Here is an 8,845-nt window from a genome sequence, read left to right as displayed (position 1 = left end):
TAAACATTTTTTAAGACTATAATTCAGTGGCATTTAGCACACTTGTAATAATGTGCAACCGGTTATCAGCATCATCCATTTCCAGAACTTTCTCAGCATCCTAAACCGATGCTCTGTACACATGAAACAACTCCCCCCTCCCCCTCCCCCAGGACCTGGTACCCTCTGTTCTACTTTCTGTCTCCATGAATTTGCCTATTCTAGCTTCCACATGTAAATGAAATCATACAAATTTGGGGTTTTGTGGATTTAAAAAAAAAGTGGGTATCTTTCAGGCAGACAGACAGGAGGAAAAGAAAGGGAGACAAGCCAAATGCCACTTTCCTTGGCTCTTTCACTCCCTAGCGCGTGTCCTGGCTTCGCTCCCACACAGGATGGTCCCTCCTTCCCTGCACATCTGCGTGGCGACGCTGCCCATGAGGATCCTCCTTGCAGCCCCTTCTGCTGTTCATCTCAGCTTGTTTGGTTTCCTTCCTGTTCTGCAAGAGGCTGATTTCTCCTTGGCCGGCTCTATCAGATGAGCTCAAAAGCAGAGTTGCCTCTCTCCTGCTGGCACAAATCCCTTCTTGTGCAGCCTGGCAGGGTTGGGGCGGGCGGCTGCCAGGCTTCTAGTCTCCTCCAAGGGCGCCCTGGCCACAAAGGAACTTTGTGTGTGTGACCATCGGGCACTGGCGGAAGCCCGGCTGGCTAAAGCGGTGAGTCGTTCCTGGTACTCGCTCTCACTGCCCTTGAGACCTGGGGCCTGGGGGGGCACTGCGACCAGGAAGACGACCTTCTCCAGGAAAAATAAAATCTGCCTCTGCTTCTCCTGCATGGTTCTTGGTTTGTAATTACCTGTGACTTTCATAGGACTGACCGGTCGATGAGGCAGTCTTGGAAAGGCTATTCCTCAGCACTTAGTGCCTGGGAAATTCTGCTTCCAGATTCCTGGGGGCTGGGGGTTGGTGGGGAGAGGGGAAGGGTGAATAGAGCAGATTTCCATGCGTATTCCTAATTTGGAAAATCTGGGAACTTCCCTGGTGGTCCAGTGGTTAAGAATCTGCCTTCCAGTGCAGGGGATTCATGCTCGATTCCTGGTCTGGGATCTAAGATCCCACATGCTGTGCCAGGCAACTAAGCCCGAAGCATGCTACAACAAAGACCCAGCACAGCCAAAAAAAGAAAAAGAAAGAAAGAAAAAGAAAATCTGTCCTCTAACTTTCTTAGTTCTAGAGATACTCTTCCAGAATGTGGGCCTCCTCTGTCAGTGACTAGACATGGAATGTGGATATTCAAATTTTAGGATGCCCCTCACAGCAGTGCAAGGCCAGTATATTTACCTCTCTGTGAAAGTTAGTTGCTCAGTCCTGTCCGACTCTTTCAACCACAACTGTAGCCCACCAGGCTCCTCTGTCCATGGAATTCTCCAGGCAAGAATCCTGGAGTGGGTTGGCATTCCCTTTTCCAGGGGATCTTCCCAACCCAGGGACTGAACCTAGGTCTCCTTTATTGCAGCCAGATTCTTTACCATCTGAGCCACCAGGGAAGCCCATATACCTCTCTGCTTCTGCTGCTGCTGCTGCTGCTAAGTCGCTTCAGTTGTGTCCGACTCTGTGCGACCCCATAAATGGCAGCCCACCAGGCTCCGCCATCCCTGGGATTCTCCAGGCAAGAACACTGGAGTGGGTTGCCATTTCCTTCTCCAATGCATGAAAGTGAAGTCGCTCAGTCGTGTCTGACTCTTAGTGACCCCATGGACTGCAGCCTTCCAGGCTCCTCCGTCCATGGGATTTTCCAGGCAAGAGTACTGGAGTTGGGTGTCATAGCCTTCTCTGATATACCTCTCTACCTGTTAGTAAAGATGATTTCAAAGTGGCTTCAGAGGGAACTGACCAAACCATACCATCTTGGTCTAAAATCTCCTAGTCTCCCTACAAGAACACTATCCTAACCTGGGACTCTGTGCAGTCTACCACCGACTCAGTTTGTTTACTTGTTTTTTGCTTTGTTTTTTTGACTAGTAGACTCTCTGATTTACTTTGCATGACATTGGCCTCCTTCATTTCATTCTTCTGTGTCTTGCTAGTGACTGGCTGGCAACTGGATACACAGTTTAACGTTAGATACCTGCCTTCAAAGCCTGACTCTGCTACTTCCTAGCTGTGTGACCCTGGGCAAGTAACTTAACCTAGCTTAGCCACAGATCCCTCCTCTGTGAAAAGGGAACAAACGATTTTTCTCAGGGATGTTGCTAGGATTGCTGAAAATAATTAGGAAAAGTGCCTGCTGCATACCAGAAACTCAGATGTTAGTATGCACCCCATACCCTTTTCCTTCTTGATTTAATTTAATGCAAACTGTTCCCAGCCGGCCTTCAGTGGACTTGAGTTCCTGGGACAGACCACCAAGCCTCCAGAGTTCTTTCAGGTCAGGCCAATCTAGGCTCAGCAAGAATGCAGTGTGTGCTAAGAAGCTTCGGTCGTATAGGAGTCTTCCTAACCCTATGAACTGTAGCCCGCCAGCCTCCTCTGTCCATGGGATTCGCCAGGCAGGAATACTGGAGTGGGTTGGCATCGCCTCCTCCAGGGGATCTTCCCAACGCAAGGATCCAACCGGGTCTCTTATATCTCCTACATTGGCAGGCGGTTTCTCTACCATTCAGGCCACCTCCTCAAAGGAAGCGGGTAATTGATAGCACGCACTCATTTGGCTCGTGATCCTGATTCTCACTTAGGGCTTCATCCAAGAAGCCACGTCTACGCGGCGCTGCCCCTTAACTACTCCATGCCAGACTGCACCTAGGAGGGGGGGTGTTCCGAAGAGACACCCGGCAATATAGCCCCAAACACCTGCGACGTGGTTACACAACCTGGAACTGACACAGGGCAAAGCCAAAGAACCTAAAAGGAGTGCGGTGCGGGTTTGGTTTTACCGAGCAGAAGGGCCTCTTCTAAGCCAGCCAGGACTGGCTCACCTGTGTGTTGTTACCCGGCAGGTAACTGGGAGATTCTTTCCCCAACAGACGATGGGGGAGCTGCTGGAGCGCGCTGAAACTCCCTGGGGGGTGGTGTGGGACGTGATGCATTCGGCCGTATAAACTGTCAGGGCTTGGGTTTCTATTTGTGAAAACTTTCTGTGTTGGTTGGTTGCTTCTCCCCAGCCTCCCCCGCGATGCGCGTGCTCCCCGCGGCACAGCTGTGATGGGATTCTAAACCCTGGCTGCCAGCGGACAAGGACGATTAGGTTGGACGGATGCTGACCCTGGCGTCCTCCGGGTGGGGTTCCGCGGGGTGCAGCCCGCTGAGGTCAGTGAGACGTGGCTCACGCTCCGGGTAAGTTGCAGGTCCCCGCCAGGCCCAGAGCTTGCAGCGCACACTTGAATCCAAATGGCTAAGATAATCATTTCAGGCAATTGTACTGGTGCTAGAGACCACCCGTCTGGGACTCTGGGGTTGGGCGTGGACGTCCGCCAGGTCTGTGATGATCTCGTTTCCACCCCGGAAAGCAAGGTTCCATCCGAGTCCCCCGGCTAGGGTTAGGGAGGGGTTTCCGGAGGCAACCGGGCGGAGAGCTGGGGGCGGGGGGGGCGGGGTGCACAGCTGCTCCGGCGGACCCCAGCCCGCGCCACCAGGGCCCGGGGTCGGGAGGAGGGCAGGGGGCCCGCGTTCCTTCCAGCTCGCCTCCCCGTCGCCTCCCAGCGAGCAGCAGGCGGGGAAGTGGCGCTTCGCTCCGCTGGGGGCGTTTCTCGGATTTGCTGCTGGAGCCCGGGATATTTTTGGCTGGCGCGGGGAGATGTGGGCGGGGGACGGTGTCAGGGCGCCGCTACCCCCTCGTCGCCCCCTCTCTCCGTCGCTGGGGGGCGCAGTGACCTCGCGACGCCGCTCGGAGCCGGGCCCGTAGAGGAGCCGACGCGCGGCGCCCAGCTGGCTTTTCCGCCGCTGAGGTGAGCGGAACCCGGCCCGGGAGGCGGGGGAGGGCGAGGAGGGTGGTGGAAGGGATGCCAGAGAGGCGTGCGCACAGCGGAGAGTGCGGGGGAGGGGGACCCCAAGATAGGTCAGGGCAATGCTGAGTCCCCCCGACCCGGGGAGATCTTTGCGGAGTTGACCTGCAAAGGGATGAAGTGCGGGGTGGTGGGCGACCCTGTGCTCGGCTTGGGTCCGGAGGGGCGCAGGAGCCGGACCGCCAGACATGCAGGGCGCAGAGCGACTCTCCCGTGAGCGCAGACCCTGAAGCGGTCCCGGATGCAGAGTGGCTTTTCTCGGTTCCACAAAAGCGCTTACCCAGATGGCGAGGGCCCCCCAGAGGACCACCTCCCCAACACGCCCCAATAAACTACTGGCACAGCCACTTTCTGCGGCTTAACCGAAGTAGGTGAGAGCCCGAAAGCGGCGCACGGGGCTTCTCTTCGGCCGAGCGCCAGGTGTGGGATCCACCTGCTGAGATTGTGGCGGGGACGCGCCCGTTGCGTTTCACCCTCACCCCACCTGGCCGGTGACCGCACGGGAGGTTTGCTACCGATCTCCCGCGGAGTTGATGCTGTCAGCTTGGGGACTGTAGAGAACCTTCCGAAGAGGGGTCATCTAGCCTCAATGGGAATGAAGACCCAAAGGAAAGGGGATGATCAAGCGCTGCCCTGTGTTACTACAGTGCAATTTGAAAGGATCTTTAAATAGGTTTGCAGGCAAGAGTGCAAAGGACTGGGGTTCGGCCGACTTGGGTATCTTGGACCCTGTCCTGAAGTCGAATAATACGTCTCGGCAAATCAGGAAACCTCGTTGAACTTCAGTTTGCTCGCGTGAGACGTGGGAGGATCGGAGGTGCTCCACCTCCCTGGGTGGTTTGGAAGATAACGGAGGCAGGGAGGGGTTTTGAAAAGCATCACCTGTGGTTTCTACAAATTTAGCATCGCAGACCACACCTCCTTCCTGGCCCCTAACCGAACCTTGCTTGTAGCGGAGATAAGGACCTTCTCAGCAGCGCTGGAGTTTTCCTGGTTACCTGCCGGGTGAGATGTACCGATTTCTCAATTTCTTGTTGCAATTCCTCTTCACGGCACAGGCGCCAGTTACTCTGCCCAACAGAGTGTGACATCAGGGCATGAGAACTTTGCTTGGTTCATCAACTTTAGGACGTGTACAAAGTGGGAGCGGTGCTCTGAGAGTTGAGCAAAGTTGAAAGTCGTCGTTGTGGCGGCTAGGTGGGGGGGACTTAGAGGTTTTTTAAAATTTTTATTTATTTATGGCTTTGCAGGGGTTTTCCTGTGTGCAAGCTTTCTTTAGTTGCAGCGAGTCGGGGCTACTCTGCTTATTTTAGCTGCGTTTGGGGGCTTCTCATTGCAGTGACTTGTCTTGTTGCAGAACACGGGGCTCTAGAGCACAGCCTCAGTAGCTGTGGCTCGCTGGACTTAGTTGCCACGTGGCATGTGGGATCTTTCCCCATCAGGGATCCAACTGGGCCTCCCTCATTGCCAGGGAGATTCTTTCCCACTGAGCCACCGGAGAAGCCCCTGAGGGGTTAGATTTGATTGGGCATATTCTCTGGGAGATCAGTTAGCTCCAAAAACATTTTCTGAAGTTGGAGTTCTTGTTTTCTGACGGGAAAATTCTGTCAGAGCCAAGGGTAGACATCCAAGAATAAGCATTTTAATTCGAACATCTTCAGAGGAAGATGGGAGCTCTGGATATGTTTCCTACACAAGTCACACACAGCACATGATAATAGCAGGGAGGAATCTGAATAGTTTCTCTTATTACTAATTTTAGATTCATATTTCTAATACTGAAAGGAGAGATTTGCATGGTTGGTTGGTTGCCTTACTGTTAAAATTTAAGCAGTCCTTTTTAGATAAGCATGTCCAGCCTTCCAGAGATTATAAACGTGAGCAATACTAGAGCGCTTGTGTCATATTTTATCTTTTTATGATACCAAATAGGACCTCTGATTGGCTTTTCCATTTTAACTAAAAGGAGTTGAAAGATGACTCATTTAAGAGTTTGGGAAATACAACTGAGACTGTCTTGCACAGAACTGTAAATCTTATAAAATAACCCTGATGGTGATAATAAAGCCAACTTTTAGACTGTTGTGTGCCAGACTCAGATATGCATATTACAGTCCATTTAGTTCTCACAACAATCTGTAAAGAAACTGAAGCACAGAGAGTTTGAGTGCCTTGCCCAAGGTCACACAGTGAGCAATGAGGAATTTCTCTTCGATTGGCATAATGATTGTAATTGATTGGTACTCTTTTTTTTTTTTCTTCTTCTTCTTAACATCTGCACTGGGTTTTCTCCCAGCCGGGGTGAGAGAGACTGAAGGCTTTGGAGCAGGGATCCTGGATGCTGAACTAGTTGCCAAATTGCTGTGTGGTCTTTATTTTTTTTTTTAATTTTATTTTTGGCCGTGCTGGGTCTTCATTGCTGCTTCCTAGGATGGCTCTTCAATGCGGTGCGTAGGTTCTTGTTGTGGTGGCTTCTTTTGCTGCTGGAGCATGGGCTCTAGGGCTCACGGGCTTTCGTAGTTATGGCTCTTGGGCTCAATAGTTGCGGCACATGGGCCTACCTAGTTGCTTTGGGGCTTGTGGCATCTTCTCAGATCAGGGGTCGAACCTGTGTCTGCAGCATTGGCAGGCAGATTCTATACCACTGAGCCACCAGGGAAGCCCTGCTGTGTGGTCTTTACTTCCTTTTTCTGACCCTCACTTCTCTCATGGACAAAACAGTGCTAATAATCCTATTTTGCTGCTGCTGCTAAGTCGCTTCAGTCGTGTCCGACTCTGTGCGACCCCATAGACGGCAGCCCACCAGGCTCCCCCGTCCCTGGGATTCTCCAGGCAAGAACACTGGCTTGGGTTGCCATTTCCTTCTCCAATGCATGAAAGTGAAAAGTGAAAGTGAAGTCGCTCAGTCGTGTCCAACTCTTCATGACCCCATGGACTGCAGCCCACCAGGCTCCTCCGTCCATGGGATTTTCCAGGCAAGAGTACTGGAGTGGCGTGCCATCGCCTTCTCCGATCCTATGTTGAGTGAATGCTTTATTTCTCACTGGAACGTGGAGTGTGAACTGGAAAGAAATGCTTCTCAGAGTGTAAAGGGAAGTTTCAGAGTCCTGTTTTTGTCAGCTGTAACAAATGACTGGCAGATGGCAAATAAATAAAACCTGGAGGGAACTACACATGGGGTGATTTGCCCAGCAATTATGTCTGAAAATTGTTTTTAAAAAAGTCTTTAGTTTCTTCTCTTAGATCCTTAGCATTACCGTCATTAAAAGAGATAAACGCAAATTAGACCTCAATCGTTTTCTGGCAGGGAACATTGAATGGCACCCAGGGCCAACTCATGCTTTTCTGTGGTTGATTTCAGGCGATGAAAATTGGAGGGTGGAGGGTTTTATTTTTTTTATCCTTATATTCTTATACGTTCTTTTATTCCAACAAGCTATAGTGAGTCAGAGAACAACTAAGTCCTGAAAATGTATGTAAGTTATTCCTGTGGTCTCTCTTTGTTTGGAAATTGAGGACGGCCACTTTAAATCTGGTAGGTGAGGAAACTTGAACTTCTGAATATACTTACTTTTAAGGGCATTTTTTTTAAGTTTGCTTTTTTTTTTTAATGTGGACCATTTTTAAAGTCTTTATGGGATTTGTTACAATATTGTTTCTGTTTTATGTTTTGTTTTTTTGGCCTGGAGGCATGTGAGATTTTAGCTCCCCAACCTGGTATGAACCCACATCTCCTGCATTAGAAGGTGAAGTCTTAACCACTGGGCAACCAGGGAAGTCCCAAGGGTACTTTAAACAATATGGTTCAATTGTCAGATCATTTGAACTGTCTATGACCTACATACAGTCTTTTTCTGGGGCTGGGGTTCTCACTGTTAGTTTAGACTCTGGTCTGTATGGAGATTTGGGCTGGGGGAGGTCACCATGTCAGTGTTACCAATGTTACCCAATCTTCTGGAGAGATGGTTAAGTCCATGAGATGTAAGTCTTCCCTTCACCCCTGTGGTGTTGTGGGTAAGAGCGTGGACTGGGAGCAAGACTAGCCTGGGTTGGAAACTGGCTCCATTGACTAACTGTGCCTCAGTTTCTCTTCTGTGAAATAAAGATGGTGTGGTCTTATCTACCTCTTAGGTTGTTAGGAGGATTGAGTGTGTGTGTATGTGTTTAGAAAGCTTAGAACCGTGTCAGGCATGTAGTAAACGCCCTCCAGGAGTTAGTAATGAATGACTGCTGATGGGTAAGCAATCAGAGGCTAAGTGCTATGGAGCACAGTAGGTCAGTAAATGGGGAGAGTGTACACTTGTAGGGATGCAGCTTTTAAAAGGGTGATGGGGAATGTCTCAGTCCAAAGTAGACTTGAATAAGATCAGGACAGGGGTGGGAAGAGGAGGGTAGAAGGGTGTAGGGTGCAGAGGGGTATAGAGGCGTAGGTTGTAGAGGTGACAGGTGAGGACAGACAGGTAACTCGGGGACACAGAAAGACATAGCACATGTTGAAGGTTGTTTGTTTGTTTTTAACCTGGGAATTGTCTTATCGAAAATTTCAAACAGTAAGTAGAGAGAACAGTCCATGTGCCCTCCTCCCATCTTTAACGATGATCAGCGTGGCCCATCGTGTTTCAACCATATCCCTCCCTGGACCTTCCCGCTGTATTATTTTAAACACATCCAAGAAATTCTATCCATTCTAAATCCTTCTGTATATGTTTCTGAAAGATAGGCACTTAACTGAACATGACCATGATACCTAACCGCTCTGACTTTGTCGTCCCATCTATAAATTGGGACCAGTAGAAGCTCCCCTGCAGTGCTGGTGTAAAGAGAAGGGTGGACGCCTGGAACCCTCAGCGCAAACAAGCAGTGCCC

General features: G+C 50.5%; 1 protein-coding gene across 6 annotated transcripts in view; it reads left to right on the top strand.

Moving 5' to 3' along the window:
• Positions 1 to 392: 392 nt before the first annotated feature.
• RUBCNL (rubicon like autophagy enhancer) overlaps positions 393 to 8,845 on the top strand; it is a 43,288-nt gene continuing 34,835 nt past the window's right edge. Inside the window, exon 1 of one of the 6 annotated variants that reach the window (XM_086328951.1) lies at positions 393 to 695. The gene's annotated coding sequence lies outside the window, so the exon portion shown is untranslated. Of the gene's footprint in view, positions 696 to 2,836; positions 2,975 to 3,126; positions 3,312 to 3,544; positions 3,923 to 4,107; positions 4,985 to 8,845 lie in introns of those variants that run through there. The other 5 variants (XM_086328952.1, XM_086328948.1, XR_015137891.1 and 2 more) reach the window with 5 other exon arrangements.

This window comes from Bos grunniens, chromosome 12, assembly GCF_055505025.1.
Source record: "Bos grunniens cultivar Pamir isolate PY7600 chromosome 12, Bosgru_T2T1.0, whole genome shotgun sequence".
NCBI lineage: Eukaryota > Metazoa > Chordata > Mammalia > Artiodactyla > Bovidae > Bos > Bos grunniens.
The sequence above is the reverse complement of the archived record's forward strand: the minus strand, read 5'-3'. Positions and strand labels throughout refer to the sequence as shown.